At 39.5% G+C, this 16169-nt stretch overlaps 1 protein-coding gene across 5 annotated transcripts in view; it reads right to left on the bottom strand.

The window, feature by feature from the left end:
* NOX4 (NADPH oxidase 4) overlaps nucleotides 1-16169 on the bottom strand; it is a 185948-nt gene that overhangs the window by 37655 nt on the left and 132124 nt on the right. The gene's annotated exons all lie outside the window — the stretch shown is intronic.

The raw sequence follows: 16169 nt of genomic DNA, 5'->3' as shown, positions 1-16169 counted from the left end.
ATATATATCACTGTAGACTCTGAAAAGAAACCAAAACAAAACAATGAACATAGAACTATATTTAAAAATAAAATCCAAGAAAGAATTCAGAAATACCATCAATAAAGTCTCAGCGTATAAAGTTAGACAGCCTTTGGGAATTAAGTGTAATATCATATTTTGTGAGTATATGGATTTTAATGTTTGGCTCATCTTCCTCTGCCATCATTTTTCTCTTCCTTAGGTGATTCTGGAATACAGAATCCCAAAATGTTGAATTTCAGCGGGGGACCCAATTTACCAGCTGTAACATTTTTCAGACAGAAAAAAATAATCACTGTCCCATACGTTTCTATCACTCTATTTTCTATGTTGACTCTTTGATTGTAGAAGCTTTCAATAAACAGGAGGAAAATTTTATTGGGTTGGCCAAAATGTTTGGGGTTTTCCATAGGCTGCTACAGAAAAATCTGAACAAAATTTTGGCTAACCCAATATAAGTAGGATAAATAGGTATAACAAAGTACTGCACACGAAAGTGCTTTGAAAACAACAAAACACCACACAATAAAACATATTTTTATAAATATAGCTAGCCTTATTGTCTAGGAATCAGCATGTTTCCTCCTTGGGTTTAACTACTAACTCAAAAACCCAGGAAAACCAGGATGCTGTGTTAAAATAGTTTAGCTCAGCTGTTATCTCCAGTTGCTGGTGTACAATAGGCACCAAAAATTTTTGGTTGAAAGAAGTACTGAAAGAATAAAATATGCTCCACATGTTCACTTGCCTTTAACTTTAGAGACTTAATACACTTGTGACCTCATTCACTAGACGGGAGAATGCTTACCGCAGGGTAAAATTCTCTGTTCTCAAAACTTTCACAGCAATTTCTTTCAGGACAGAGATTTCGACAGCAAAAATTAGTCTTTTAAAATCTGAGTAGGAGGGAAAATGCAGCTTAAAAGACTTATTTAAAAAAAACTTAAGGAAGTGAATAAAACTTGTTTAATATATACAATATAGTAAATTAGAATGTAGGCGCTAAAACAAGTTTTTTTTTATTTTATTTTTAAACTTTACATAATTGTATTAGTTTTGCCAAATATCAAAATGAATCAAGTTTAAATCATAGCTACAACAGCTAGTAGCTGCAACCTTCAGCAAGTCACCTATCACTTGGTAACTCAATTACACTCTTTGTAAACAGAAGGTGATATGAATAATACACACCTCACTGATTATTATAAGGCTTAAATGGGGTAATTCAGGTAAGGTAAAGACCATTGCTTGTCTGCCCTTTATCCGTTTTCCTGTCCTCATTCCCAATTTGTGGTGGTGTTACTGTAAAACATCCACTTAAGACAAAAATGACTATATTAATAATTCCCACCTTTTCTTACAGACATAAGACCCACTTTAGGCTAACAGGATGTAACATGTTTGAGGCTGGGGTCCTGAGAAGTTCCTTGGAAAGGAGGACACTGACTCAACTTGCCTGTATCTTTCATGCTTTTCTTTCTCTGTCTGGAAAGAGAATATGATGGCGGAAGCTGAATGAAGCATCTTACAATCAAGAGAAGGAAAGGGGACAGGAGTTGCAGACACCTGAGATGTAATATGCTGAATCTGAATCAATATAAGCCACCACTTATCTTTTTTTCTCAATTTTTTTTGTTTCTTTTCTGGCCTCACTGCTCAGCTTGTGGGATTTTAGTTCCCCAACCAGGGACTGAAACTGGACCCTCAGCAGGGAGAATGTGGAGTCCTAACCACTGGACCAAGAGGGATTTCCCTAAGCCACCAGTTATCTTGGTACATGTTGTCACATGAGAAAAATAAGCCCCCATCATGTTAGCTATACTTTTGTTTTATGTAGTTGAATGTAAATATACTTGACAAAAGTTTTAGCATGGTACCTGGACATAGTAAGCATGTGATAAATATTAGATATTATCATTAATAATAAAAATCTATAATTTATATCCATTTAATGCTGATGCAAATGTACATTTTGGAAAATAATTTTCCTTTTTATCTTCATCTGATTAGCTTTTACTTTAAAAGTTATTCATTGAAACATGTATAATATCATGTATGAAACGAGTTGCCAGTCCAGGTTCGATGCACGATACTGGATGCTTGGGGCTGGTGCACTGGGACCACCCAGAGGAATGGTATGGGGAGGGAGGAGGGAGGAGGGTTCAGGATAGGGAACACATGTATACCTGTGGCGGATTCATTTTGATATTTGGCAAAACTAATACAATATTGTAAAGTTTAAAAATAAAATTAAATTAAAAAAAAAAATAAAAGTTATTCTAATTTAGAAAAAGTCAATAACTATCTGAGACCCTTACCTCTTGAAACCTAAAATAAGTTATCATAATAATAGATACTCCTCATTGAACATTTATTTGGAATTTTGCAGGCCAGAATACCGGAGTGGGTAGCCTTTCCCTTCTGCAGGGGATCTTCCCAACCCAGGGATCGAATCCAGGTCTCCCACATTGCAGGCGGGTTCTTTACCAGCTTAGCCACAAGAGAAGCCCAAGAATACTGGAGTGGGTAGCCTATTCCTTCTCTAGCGGATCTTCCTGACCCAGGAATTGAACCAGGGTCTCCTGTATTGCAGGCAGGTTCTTTACCAACTGAGCTAGGGGAAGCCCTTCCTTTAATTCAGGGACTACTATATATACCTTCACTCCTAATCCACATCACAACTTTCACAGGAAGGTATAATCTCCCTTTTACTAGAGAGGGAACCAAAACTCAAAAATCTTGAGCAATTTCCTCAAGCCCACACATCTATTAAAAAGAAAGATTGTCACTCAATCTCACTCCTGAGGATATATGTGGAAAAAGACATAATCTGAAAGGATACATGCTCCCCAGTATTCATTCATTCTTCACAATAGCCAAGACATGGAAGCAACCTAAATGTCCATCAACAGAGGAATGGATAAAGAATATGTGGTACATGTATAAAATGGAATACTACTCAGCCATTAAAAAGAAACTAATAATGCCACTGCAGCAACATGAATGGACCTAGAGATTGTCATACTGTGTGAAATAAGTCAGACAGAGAAAGAGAAATATCATATGACATCCCTTATATGTGGAATCTAAGAAAGAAATGATTCAAATGAACTTATTTACAAAACAGAAACAGAATCAGGACTTAGAGAATGAACGTATGGTTGCTGAGGCTAAGGGATAATTAGGGAGTTTGGGATGGACATGTACACACTGCTATATTTAAAATAAATAACCAACAAGGACATATTGTGTAGCACTGAGAATTCTACTCAATGTTATGTGGTAGCCTGGATGCAAGGGGAATTTGTAGATGTACAGCTGAGTCCCTTTGTTGGCCACCTGAAACTCTCACAGAATTGTTAATCTGCTATACTCTAATATAGAATAATAAGTTTTAATTAGAAACTTAAAAAATTATCAATATTTTTCTTAATAACATTTTTAAACAAAGAAAAAGAAAGATTATTATTAAGTTTCGGGTAAGACTGACTCCAAAGCTCATCTTCTTAATGATTGCATATTAATGATTACAATCAATTTTAAATTATTTTGATTAGGGATAAGACATAAAGTGTTAGTCGCTTGGTTGTGTTTGATTCTTTGAGACCCCCTGGACTGTGGCCCAGGCTCCTCAGTCCATGGAATTCTCCAGGCAAGTATACTGGATTGGGTTACCATTCCCTTCTCCAAGGAATCTTCCTGACCCAGGGAACATAAAGGCAAAACAAAATATGAAAAGGGCACATTGTGTCGAGGAACTCCTGGAAAATCCTGCTTTGCAGGATCAAAGAGTTTGGAGCCATCCCTCATATGACCGTTTTTTTCTGGGGAAATGATGAATGTGATTAACTACTTCCCTAAAGAGGATAGGTGTCCTTTTAGAGCATTCATTCCCAGGAAGTAACTGTATCAATAAAAACAACAAGAAGTGGGAGGGAGGGAGTTAAAAAATTTGAGAAGGTCCTTGGAATCTTTCTATCTTTCTCTAATGGTCCTCAAATGTTAGTTTGCATTAGAATTTTTTGAAGGGCTTGCTAAGATAGAGTGCTGGACTCCACGTCCAGATTTCCTGGGTCAGTAAGTCTGGGGTGAAATCTGAGAACCTGTATTTCTAACAATAGCCCAGGTTACATTGATGGTGCTAGTAAAGCAGGTAAGAAGGATACGGAGTGAGCTGGTGCAGGTGGGAATTTTAAATATGGTGACCTGGGCAGACCCTTAACATTTAAGTGAAGGCTTGGTAGGAGGTGGCGGGTGGTGACCCACGTTGTTTAGACATTAGGAACAGCTTAAGGAACGAAATTTCACCAGTAGGTGAAAGAAATCACCAGAGGGCTAAGGAATCTCTGTAATTAATGAGTGATGAATACTAATGCAATCTCATGCATAAATAAAGGCAATATTTTTTGAAAAACTGCTTTGATTGATATCTGTTTCTTGGAGTTCTGAACTATACAAGCAAGGTTTTCCAAACAGAAAAATAAATTAATTTAACGGCTCCAAGGAGAAAAATTCTTTGGCAAGGAATTCCCATAAAACAAGCAGATTATCAAAATTATATGACCATAAACATTAAGAATTGATCAATTTTTAACTACTTTTAAACTATTCATTTACACTGTAGGTTCATAAGGAAAAAAGGAGAAGTGGCCAGCAGAGGATGAGACAGTTAGATAGCATCATTAACTCAACGGACATGAATTTGAGCAAACTCCAGTTTGGGACAGGGAATGCTGGTGTGCTGCAGTCTGTGGAGTTACAAAGAGTTGGACACAACTCAGACTGAACAACAACAAATAGGTCATAAACTGGTCCTAAAATCATGGTTTAACTCTGATAACTCTGCCAATACTGTTGAGGAGCTACATATACATCACCTTATGCAAAAAGGGCTTTTCTGTTGGCTCAGATGGTAAAGAATCTGCCTGCACTGCAGGAGACCCAGGTTCGATTCCTGGGTCGGGAAGATCCTTTGGAGAAGGAAATGGCAACCCACTCCAGTATTCTTGCCTGGAGAATCCCATGGACAAAGGAGCCTGGTGGTCTACCATCCTTGGAGTCGCAATGAGTGGGACACGACTGAGCAGCTGATACTTTCACTGCATGCAAAAGGGAGGCTGTTTCTATCCGAGGGTATTAAGATAGGATTCTAAGATTTTTAACAAAGGAAGAACTTCAGGCCGCTTTCTCTCTCAACTGATAGACAATTTCCGCCTAAAACACAAACAGGGCTTCCCAGGTGGCGCAGTAGTAAAGAATCCGCCTGCGAATGCAGGAGATGCAGCAGACAAGGGTTTGCTCCCTGGTCCGGGAAGATTCCAAGCACTGTGGAGCTACGAGGCCCTGAGCCAGCGCACCGCAACTACGGAGCCCAGGCTCCAGGGCCCCTGCTGGCAACGAGGCAGCGTCACGGGGAGGAGCCGGCGCACCGCAGCAGGAGCACAACCCCCGCTCCTACAACCCGAGAAAAGCCAGAGCAGCAACGGAGGCCCAGCACAACCACAAACAAACAAACGCACAAACTATTAAAAACAAACAAAAACCTGAAAACAGCTGAAGCCTGAGGAGACGTCTGACAGCTGAGAACGCAGAATGAGGCAGAACAAAGAAAGCAAAGAACTCTCACAGGCATGAGAAGGAGACTCCAGGGTACTTCATCTCCCAGAAAGTGTTTACTTCCTCAGCCTGCTCAAGATTTCAGCTGCCTGACCTCCCAGCGACAGCTCATCTTGGCTCTGTCCTTGAACCAGTCTGACTGTAGTCTAGAATGTGTTCCTCTCACTCAACACTGAGGCATCCTTATTTCTGTCTTGCATGAATAGAGTTCCCTGACTTATCAAATGTCTGCGTGGAGTCTTTACAGTTGCAGCAGTGCCTCACTTCCTGTAGAATTTTTTTTTTTTGAGGTCCATGTGTTTTTGCAGTCTTGATGGCAACGTTTTTACTTGTGAATTCTTGCCCAGGGGCTGGGATCTACTATCTAGGGATAGCTTATGTCCAACAATGTGCTTACCTAGATTTAAAAATATTGAAGAATTAAGAATCCTTATTGCTGCAGTCTAGAAATATCAATAACTTCAGATATGCAGATGACACCACCCTTATGGCAGAAAGTGAAGAGGAACTAAAAAGCCTCTTGATGAAAGTGAAAGAGGAGAGTGAAAAAGTTGGCTTAAAGCTCAACATTCAGAAAACGAAGACCATGGCATCTGGTCCCATCACCATGAGAAATAGATGGGGAAACAGTGGAAACAGTGTCAGACTTTATTTTTGGGGGCTCCAAAATCACTGCAGATGGTGATTGCAGCCATGAAATTAAAAGACGCTTACTCCTTGGAAAGAAAGTTATAACCTAGATAGCATATTCAAAAGCAGAGATATTGTTTTGCCAAGAAAGGTCCATCAAGTCAAGGCTATGGTTTTTCCTGTGGTCATATATGGATGTGAGAGTTGGACTGTGAAGAAAGCTGAGCACTGAAGACTTGATGGTTTTGAACTGTGGTGCTGGAGAAGACTCTTGAGAGTCCCTTGGACTGCAAGGAGATCCAACCAATCCATTCTAAAGGAGATCAGTCCTGGGTGTTCATTGGAAGGACTGATGCTAAAGCTGAAACTCCAATACTTTGGCCACCTCATGTGAAGAGTTGACTCATTGGAAAAGACCCTGATGCTGGGAGGGATTGGGGGCAGGAGGAGAAGGGGACAACAGAGGATGAGATGGCTGGATGGCATCACCGACTCCATGGACATGAGTTTGAGTAAACTCCAGGAGTTGGTGATGGAGAGGGAGGCCTGGTGTGCTGCAATTCATGGGGCTGCTGAGTGGGACACGACTGAGCAACTGAACTGAACTGAACATTCTAGCTAGAATATCACTTTTTTGTTTTTTTTTTTTACATCCTCTGCCAGCCAGGTGTTGTATATAAAAGAAAAAACTTTTTCTATATAAAAGAAAAAAACTAAGTTTAAAGATGAGAAAATGAAAGACAATAATCCTTTAACATTATGGATATTATGAAGAATATTATGAATAGATGTGATGTGGTCTTCCTTTTTAATCACTCTATAAACAGTTCTCATCACCCAGAACCAACATTGTTGGGCAAAGCATGTCAGTTCTGGCAGGATCTAGACTGGAATGAAGACAATAAAGCAGACCATGGGGTAGAACCTCTTCCCTCTGCCCTGAGGTGAGGCATAGATTTGGGAAAAGGTAGAATAGAGCTGCGGAGAAGGCGATGGCACCCCACTCCAGTACTCTTGCCTGGAGAATCCCAGGGACGGGGGAGCCTGGTGGGCTGCCGTCTCTGGGGTCGCACAGAGTCGGACACGACTGAAGTGACTTAGCAAGGCAAGGCAAGAATAGAGCTGGGAATGAGGATAGTGATGGGAATTCACATTTGCAAAAGGTCAGGTATTTTATGTCATTTTATGGATCAAAGTTTTACAAAGTAGAATTATACTAAGTGCTGTGCAGTCCTCAAAGCAACATTAGAAGGAAGTACTTAAGTATCTGTATCAATATCTTCATATAAATCTATCTATATATTAATAAGCATCTACCCATCTAACTCGAGTTCCTGACACAGAGCTCCTAAACCTCTTGTACTTCTGGGTACCAGGAGAATCTTTTATCCAAAACCTCGCCTAATTCCTGACACAGGGCTCCTAAGACCGATGTAATTTCCTCAATGATAGGTGCATCTGACACAGAGTTCCTGTGTCCTGGCTCTATTTCCTGCTTCTAGGAATGTCTCTGGTTCTAAGGAGACAACTCTTCGTAGGCTCCAGGATGTGGCTGGTCACCAGAAACACCAGGCCAGGATTAGAAACTTAAAACTTTCAGCTCCACCCTGCTATTCTCTGGAGAGTGGAGAGGAGCTGGGAGTGAAGTTACTAGCTGATCATGCCTCTGTGACAACATCTCCACAAAAAGGGCCTTACAGAGTGCCCAGCTTGGTGAATACATCTCCATGCCAACGGGGCATGCATCCCAACTCTATGGGAGCAGAATCTCTATACTCAGGGCGCTCCCAGACCTCACTCACTCGCTGCGTATCTCCATCTGGCTTTCTCACCTGCTTTTTCATATCCTTTATTGCACAATAAATCCATATATCTTTCCCTGAGTTCTGTGAGCAAAGGATCCCCAAAGAGGGGGTCATGGGAACCCTGATTTACAGCTAATTTGGGCAGAAGATGTGAGTAACCTGGGGATTTATTACTTGTGACTGGCATTTGAAATGGGGGTGAGTAATCTTACTGGACTGAGCCATTAATCTGCGGGCTCTGCAACCAACTCTGGTTAGTATCAGAAATGAATTGAATTGCCAGGCACCAGGCTGGTACGGAAGAACTGGTTGGTGTGGGAAAAAGTCACACACATCTGGTGTCAGAAGGATTGTGTGTGAGAGTAAAGGAGAAACAGAGTTTTTCCTAAAGTGACAGTATTGTATGAGAAGGAGAGGGGAAAAGTCATGCTCAGAGAGACCTGGCATTTGTCATTAGTCAAAGGGACAGTAAGACAGGACGTGGTGCAAGAGAAAAAGCTTGAATTCCTTCCCTGAAGTCCTTCTTCCCTCACCTCCCTCACTCTTTCCATCTTCTTCCCACCTCTTCTTTGTATCCCAGTCTGCTGACTATGCCTGCTCAATTCTCAGACATCTATCGGCTTTTCTCCATTACTATATGACACCACTGATCCTTTATCACCTCCCTACTGAATTTGAAATATCATCTCTCAATGAACCACCCACTTTCATGGTTCCATATGCTGTTATGTTCTTTGTTCAAGCCAAAAAGCCTCTTCATCTGGTTTCCATAGCACTTCTTGAGATTTCACTCAAAGGGAAAATTAAACTTTACATGAATTATCTAGACAGGAAAGTACTTTATCTTCTCTCATTGAATTTTGTGTACTTCTCTATCATTTATAGGACTTATCATATTGCTATCATTAATTTCTCCACTAAACTCTGATTCTGCTTTTCTCCCACTGGACTCCAGATTCCTCAAAACTATTTACTATGTCCTAATCACTTTTGTGTTTTCAGTAATTCTGAGTGCTTCTGATGCATGTAATTTTTCAATAAATATTTGAAGAATGGAGACATGAACTGTTGAATAAATGAGAGGCAGTATAACACAACTAGTTATAATTTGGGGGGCAGGCAGACCTGGGTTTGAGGTCCAGCTTTACTGTGTGACTTTGGGTAAATCACTTAACCCCTATAAGTTTTAGTCCCTTAAGCTGTAAACTCTGTATAATTGGGGAAATGATCCTACTTACCTCATAGGGGGATGGTAAAGATTAAATGAAATAATGGATATAAAACTCATAACACAATCTTGGCAAGTAGAAAGCATTAAAAGTTGTTATTTTTATTATGAATGAGCATAACTTAGTTCAGGTGACAAAAATATTACATGTGCAGACTGAACAAAAATTACTCAAGAGGGAGAAAGGGTCTCTGGAAGAAGAGGAACTCAAAACTTCCTTTGGGAAGAAAAAGGAAGGCAACTTGGAGAATAGATGACATCCAGAAAGGTCATCTGAAGCTCTGCAATTTAGCTATATTACTCAATATCACCATTTTAAGCCATTTATAAGCAGCCCATTGGAAATGACATTGGGTTAGGAGATTGCTTTCATTGTCCAAATAATCAAAGTTGTCCTTTGGTGGCAAACCATGCCAAAAAGAAAGAGCTTTGAATTTTGTCATAAATAATATTCCCCTCTCTAAGCACTTATGACATTAAACAATCCAGAGGATTTGATATTTATGAGAACCAAATAGAGATATGCAACATTTAATTCCTATTTTTTCACCATATTTTTATATATATTATGATTAAAGTTTCAGAGCCATTGAAATATGTTTTGCTAGCCTAATTGTCAAAATGGCTGCAGGTCATTTACGAATAAAATTCTGCCTAATGTCCTCAACCATTCTACATGCCCAGCTGCATTTGCAAGGATAAGAATATTTATAGCTATCCTCTATTCTAAATATATTATAAACCTAGATCCTTAAAGTTAATAACAGTGATGCCAGCTAAGAAATGAGCAACCAAACTTAAGCTTCATTATCTTCAGTTCTTTCCTCGAAGCTATAAATTAACATTTATTTTGTATTAAGTATGCATTCATTTCCTTCTTGTCACTCATGTATGTCTGACACATTTATCCTACTCAGAATTTTCATGGTGCAATGTCTTCTCTGACATTCTGAAGAGAATGGATGTGTCTAGCTTTGGCAATGAGTCAAATTCGAGTTCATGAACCTAAGAACGTGATCACTTAGCATTGTTATATTTTAGAACAATGGTCTCCAGCATCATTGTAGGTAATGTGTGTGTTTTTTTTAAGTGACTTTCCCTTAGAAAACACATGTACACAGACATTTCAAGAACTAGTTAGTTCTCTCCATGATTTTTTTTCTCTTAAATAAAGGACACCCTTTTCCATGTTTTATTATCCATTAGGTGTCTCTTGATAAGATGTTTAAATTACAGGGACACTATACTCACTAGAGACCCATGCCCCCAATCCAAACTACACAGTGCCTTTATCAGTCTATATTAACCAATGCAAAGTGAGTCTCACTCAAAGTAGTCAGCTACATTATCCTCTGTAAATATCTCTCTGTGACTCCACATAATATAAGGCAAGCAGGTCACTTCTTAACCCATATTTTAGCTCTTAAAACGTATCTCTCACTAATGGAGTCTATATGCAATGAGTCAGTAAAAGAATCAAAAAAATCATACTGTAAATAGGTATACTGCACTGGGAATAAAAGCAAGAAATACTAATGGTTTGATTAAACTTTCAGCATTCGAGAAATTTTTCTTTGACACAAAATTACAAACTCCTTGATTTTAGTTATCTTTAATAATGAATAATGAGAGTATATTTGAGAGTGAGCATAAACGAGAGAACAAATGACAGTATTAAAAACCAAGAATATTTGGCAAAACTAATACAATTATGTAAAGTTTAAAAATAAAATAAAATTAAAAAAAAAACAAGAATAATGCAAAATTAGTTTAAATTAGGCCTAGACATACACAGATTCCCTGCCCACTTGTATTTACTAACTGGCTCTTACCACAACTTTCTCATCTTCTACCCCAACATTCTTCATACTTTTAAAAAAGTCTTTATTAAATTTCTTTCAATTTTGCTTCTGCTTTACAGTTAGGTTTTTTGGCCACGAAGCATGTAGGATCTTAGTTCCCCAACCAGGGATCAAACCTGCACCCCTGCGTTGGAAGGTGAATTCTTAACCACTGGACCACTAGGGAAGTCCACACCCCAACCTCCTTTACATGGGTATTGTTCACATGTCCAGAGTTTTCGTTCCTATGCCCTTGTCTGGACCAACTCTACACACCCTAGGACAGCACAAACTTAATCATATTGTTCCTTCTGTGTCCTCCAGCACTTGCTAGGATTCGGCCAAAGGAGACATTAAATCTAATCACCTATGGGAAGATGAAAATGCTTAATATTCTGTAACTTAAAATAAATGAATTGTATTTAATACAAATTTTTATATGATTATTATTCAGGCGCAGAAACCTCTTATTATCAGGTTTTTATTGATAGTTCAGAAAAAAGAAACTCATAAAGATGTTAAGTGGTCAGCTAAGCAGTATCTCAACTGGAATTCCATCACCTCCACTAGCTTTGTTTGTAGAGATGCTTCCTAAAGCCCACTTGACTTTGCATTCCAGGATGTCTGGCTCTAGGTGAATAATCACACCATTGTGGTTATCTGGGTCATGAAGATTTTTTTTGTATAGTTCTTCTGTGTATTCTCGCCACCTCTTCTTAATATCTTCTGCTTTTATTAGGTCCATACCATTTCTGTCCTTTATTGTGCCCATCTTTGTATGAAATGTTCCCTTGGGATCTCTAATTTTCTTGAAGAGATCTCTAGTCTTTCCCATTCTATTGTTTTCCTCTATTTCTTTGCACTGATCACTGAGGAAGGCTTTCTTATCTCTCCTTGTTATTCTTTGGAACTCTGCATTCAAATGGATATATCTTTCCTTTTCTCCTTTGCCTTTTGTTTCTCATCTTTCCTCAGCTATTTGTAAGACCTCCTCAGACAACCATTTTGCCTTTTTGTATTTCATTTTCTTAGGGATGGTCTTGATCCCTGACTCCTGTACAATGTCACAAACCTCCATCCATAGTTCTTCAGGCACTCTGTCTATCAGATCTAATCCCTTAAATCTATTTGTCACTTCCAAGGTATAATAGGAAGGGATTTGATTTAGGTTATACCTGAATGGTCTACTGGTTTTCCCTACTTTCTTCAATTTAAGTCTGAAATTGGCAATAAGGAATTCATGATCTGAGCCACACTGAGCTCCTGGTCTTCTTTTTGCTGACTGTATAAAGCTTCTCCATCTTTGGCTGCAAATAATATAATCAATCTGATTTCAGTATTGACCATCTGGTGATGTCCATGTGAAGAGTCTTCTCTTGTGTTGTTGAAAAGGGAGTGTTTGCTATGACCAGTGTGTTCTCTTGGCAAAACTCTGTTAGCCTTTGACCTGCTTTGTTTTGTATTCCAAGGACAAATTTGCCTGTTACTCCAGGTATCTCTTGACTTCCTACTTTTGCATTCCAGTCCCCTACAATGAAAAGGACATCTTTTCGGGGTGTTAATTCCAGAAGGTCTTGTAGGTCTTCATAGAACCGTTCAACTTCAGCTTCTTCAGCATTACTGTCAGGGCATAGACTTGGATTACTGTGATATTGTTGGGAAGATCCCCCGGAGAAGGGAAATGCTACCACCCCAGTATTGTGGCCTAGAGAATTTCAGGGGCTGTATAGTCCATGGGGTCGCAAAGAGTTGGACACAAGTGAGCGAATTTCACTTTCACTTTCACTGTGATATTGAATGGTTTGCCTTGGAAATGAACAGAGATCATTCTGTCATTTTTGAGATTGCATCCAAGTACTGCATTTTGGACTCTTTTGTTACTATGATGGCTACTTCACAAAGCTAGTGGAGATGATGGAATTCCAGTGGAGCTATTTCAAATCCTAAAAGATGATGCTGTGAAAGTGCTGCACTCAATATGCCCGCAAATCTGGGAAGAATCAGCAGTGGCCACAGGACTGGAAAAGGTCAGTTTTCATTCCAATCCCAAAGAAAGGCAATGCCAAAGAATGCTCAAACTACCGCACAATTGCACTCATCTCACATGCTAGTAAAGTAATGCTCAAAATTCTCCAAGCCAGGCTTCAACAATACATGAACCGTGAAACCAGCTAGATGTTCTAGCTGGTTCTAGAAAAGGCAGAGGAACCAGAGATCAAATTGCCAACATCCATTAGACCATAGAAAAAGCAAGAGAGTTCCAGAAAAATACCTATTTCTGCTTTATTAACTACTCCAAAGCCTTTGACTGTGTGGATCACAACAAACTGTGGAAAATTCTGAAAGAGATGGGAATACAGACCACCTGACCTGCCTCCTGAGAAATGTGTATGCAGGTCAAGAAGCAACAGTTAAAACTGGACATGGAAGAGCAGACTGGTTCCAAATCTGGAAAGGAGTACGTCAGAGCTGTATATTGTCACCCTGCTTATTTAACTTATATGCAGAAACCATCATGAGAAGCTCTGGGCTGGATGAAGCACAAGCTGGATCAAGACTGCTGGGAGAAATATCAATAACCTCAGATATGCAGATGACACCATCCTTATGGAAGATAGCAAAGAAGAACTAAACAGCCTCTTGATGAAAGTGAAAGAGGAGAGTGAAAACGTTGGCTTAAACTCAACTTTCAGAAAACTTAGATCATGGCATCCGGTCCCATCACTTCATGGCAAATAGATGGGGAAACAATGGAAACAGTGAGAGACTTTTTTGGGGGGGCTTCAAAATCACTGCAGATGGTGACTGCAGCCATGAGACTGAAAGATGCTTGCTCCTTGGAAGAAAAGCTATGACCAAACTAGACAGCATATTAAAAAGCAGAGACATTATTTTGCTGACAAAGGTAGTTTAGTCAAACCTATGGTTTTTCCACTAGTTGGACTATAAAAAAAGCTGAGCACTGAAGAACTGATGCTTTTGAACTGTGGTGTTGGAGAAGACTCTTGAGAGTCCCTTGGACTGCAAAGATATCCAACCAGTCCATCCTAAAGGAAATCAGTCCTGAATATTCATTGGAAGGACTGATGTTGAAGCTGAAACTCCAATAATTTGGCCACCTGATGCAAAGAAGTGACTCATTGGAAAAGACCCTGACGTTGGGAAAGATTGAAGGTGGGAAGAGAAGGGGATGACAGAGGATAAGATGGTTGGTTGCAATCACCGACTCGTTGGACATGAGTTTGTAGGACCCGAGAGTTGGTGATGGACAGGAAGCCTGGCATGCTGCAGTCCATTGGGTCACAAAGAGTCAGACATGTCTGAACTACTGAACTGAACTGAAGCAGTACCTCACATCAGCATCTAGCAGTAATTTAGAAATCCTGAACAAATTGTACTTCTCTAAATATTAACAAGGCTGGGTTGATGAAAGCATCTTGACATCAAAGCTATCCTGCAAGACAAATGAACAATCTATTTCCTACAGTATTTGAAAACATATAAATCTAGCTAATTTTATATGCAATTTTAAACAACTGCAGCTAAAATGCAGTATTTACTATGTGTCAAGCTCAGTTCAAAATATTTTTTCATTACTTCATTTGATCTTTGTACCATGCTTGAATGGTACATATGTTTATGTTCCTCCTTTCACACAGGTGGAACTGAGGCACAGAGGATCAGGTCACCCAGGCCACCAAGTCAGCAGGTAAAGCACTCTGTTTGAGTCTACATGCTTAAATGCCATAATATGGTGTGTGTGGCATCAATGGATGATTTTTATTCTTTTAATCTACAGATACCAAAAAGAATATCTACTCCAAGGGTTAGACACTGATAAAGGACTGTCTCATGATGTCTGTTAAACAGTACACTGGATCACATCACTGTCAGAGAAGTAATCTAAGAACAAGCAAGACGCATGTAAAATGATACAGCTGAGGACACCTACGGAAACAGCTGCAGTCAGATTACCAGCTGAGAACACACTGTGAGCCCCCTCTTTAAACAATGGCATCAGGCAGACAGTAAGCCTAAGAGGCAGCAAAACAAGCATCACTGGTCTTCGCAAATGGTAGCTGTGGGCAAAAATACGGATGGACGTGCATGGACCTCCTCGGGTACCTCCATGCTCCCTGCCAACATGAACATGAAGAGCCACGTGCCCATGCAAGGTTTGTCCAGGCACATGTATGTCCCTGTGTGCACTGGGAGGAGACTGGAAGACTATTCCTAGAGATTAAACCTGAATTAATATCTGAAACAATGAAGCCATAATTCAGATTCTACATTTATTTTGTGATCAGAATTAGGTAAATATTATCATATCTAAGCAAATGGGGAAAAATTATCCTAAAGGTAAAGTTCAGTAAATTCTTGAATAAACTGCTAAGCTGATCAAAGAATGAATCACTTAGCATCATTATGCTGCTGTTGCTGCTGCTAAGTCACTTCAGTCGTGTCCAACTCTGTGCGACCCCATAGACGGCAGCCAACCAGGCTGCCGCTTCCCTGGGATTCTCAAGGCAAGAACACTGGAGTGGGTTGCCATTTCCTTCTCCAATGCATGAAAGTGAAAAGTGAAAGTGAAGTTGCTCAGTCGTGTCCGACTTTTGATTAAATATGTGTAAACCAAGCTCTAATTCTTTAACATGGTGACTTTTTTTTTTTTTAGTTCAGATAATAGTTTATTGATTCTTAGCCTATTGCATACTAGCTAATAAAGACAGTCAGATTGTTCAAAAAGTAGAAGGTACTTCAAGCTTCTGCAGGAAGGATCAAGATGCCAGCACACATCAGCTTTTAGGGAGAATACAAAATAAAAACCTGGTACTTCTTTATTCTCTGGGAAGATTAGGCACATTAAGAAAGTCTGGCCCATTTAAGAAAGAATTACGAAGATGGCAAAGAATATATAAAAATTTTTAAAATCATATCTAGCATGTTTCATTTTAAAAAACACTTCAGTTCAGTTCAGTTCAGTCGCTCAGTCGTGTCCAACTCTTTGTGATCCCATGAACCACAGCA

Source organism: Bubalus bubalis, chromosome 5 (genome assembly GCF_019923935.1).
Source record: "Bubalus bubalis isolate 160015118507 breed Murrah chromosome 5, NDDB_SH_1, whole genome shotgun sequence".
Taxonomy (NCBI): domain Eukaryota; kingdom Metazoa; phylum Chordata; class Mammalia; order Artiodactyla; family Bovidae; genus Bubalus; species Bubalus bubalis.
This window is presented reverse-complemented; position numbering and strand designations above follow the sequence as displayed.